Genomic DNA, 1,055 nt, shown 5'->3' with positions numbered 1-1,055 from the left:
TGATTTCGCCCTAACAAGTTTTTGGCGCCGCTGCCGGGAACTCGGCGTATTTGTTTAGTTTATGTACTTACCATCATTGGTCATTAGGACTCAGTGATTAGGACGTAGTAGTTACTTCTTGTTTCCGGTTGTGTTTCAGGTACTTTAGCAAGCGTTTATGCAAACTCGTTCTCGTGCTCGCAAGAGGAGTTTAGATACAGCTGAGGAGACAGACGAAGTTCTTGATATTACGGAGAAGTTAGATTTTGAGGATTCGGATTCAGGAACTGAGCGGAAAGAACCAGTAAACATGGGAGATCGTATTGTTCAAGCTGATCCAGCTCTTATGGATTTTTCTCGGCCTAAAATTGATGACATTCAGTCAAGCATCCTTCATCCGGCTATTCAAGCTAACACCTTTGAAATCAAGCCGGGCACTATTCAGATGGTGCAGAATTCTGTTTCTTTTGGAGGAGCGGCAACTGAAGACCCCAACATGCACATAAGGAATTTTGTCGAGATCTGCAGCACTTTTAAGTATAATGGCGTGACTGATGAGGCTATCAAGTTGAGGCTTTTCCCATTCTCACTAAGGGATAAGGCTAAAGACTGGTTACATTCTGAACCAGCTGGGTCCATTACTACGTGGCAAGATCTTACGCAAAAGTTTCTGGTGAAGTTTTATCTGATGGCAAAGACTGCTGCTATGAGGAGTGCTCTTACTCAGTTTGCGCAGCAACCTACTGAATCTATGTGCGAGGCTTGGGAACGCTACAAGGAAATGTTGAGAAAATGTCCACATCATGGAATGCCAGATTGGATGGTGATCACTGGTTTCTATAATGGTTTGACGGTCCAATCTCAGCCAATGCTCGATGCAGCAGCTGGAGGCGCCTTATGGGCTAAAAGCTATACTGAGGCGTATAATCTTATAGAGACGATGGCTGCAAATGAGCATCAAAACCCAACTCAGAGGATGACGTCAGGCAAGGTAGCAGGTATTCTGGAAGTTGATGCAGCCACCGCTATTGCAGCCTAGCTCCAAGCGCTATCAATGAAGGTTGATTCTTTGGCTA

General features: G+C 44.8%; 1 non-coding gene across 1 annotated transcript; it reads right to left on the bottom strand.

Annotated features, from left to right (window-relative positions):
* Positions 1–682: 682 nt before the first annotated feature.
* On the bottom strand, positions 683–789 carry LOC141662378 (small nucleolar RNA R71). The gene has a single exon (XR_012550498.1). It is a non-coding gene; the product is annotated as a small nucleolar RNA R71 (small nucleolar RNA).
* Positions 790–1,055: the final 266 nt, after the last annotated feature.

This window comes from Apium graveolens, chromosome 5, assembly GCF_009905375.1.
Source record: "Apium graveolens cultivar Ventura chromosome 5, ASM990537v1, whole genome shotgun sequence".
NCBI lineage: Eukaryota > Viridiplantae > Streptophyta > Magnoliopsida > Apiales > Apiaceae > Apium > Apium graveolens.
Note: the sequence above shows the minus strand (reverse complement) of the source record. Positions and strands in the feature narration are given on the sequence as shown.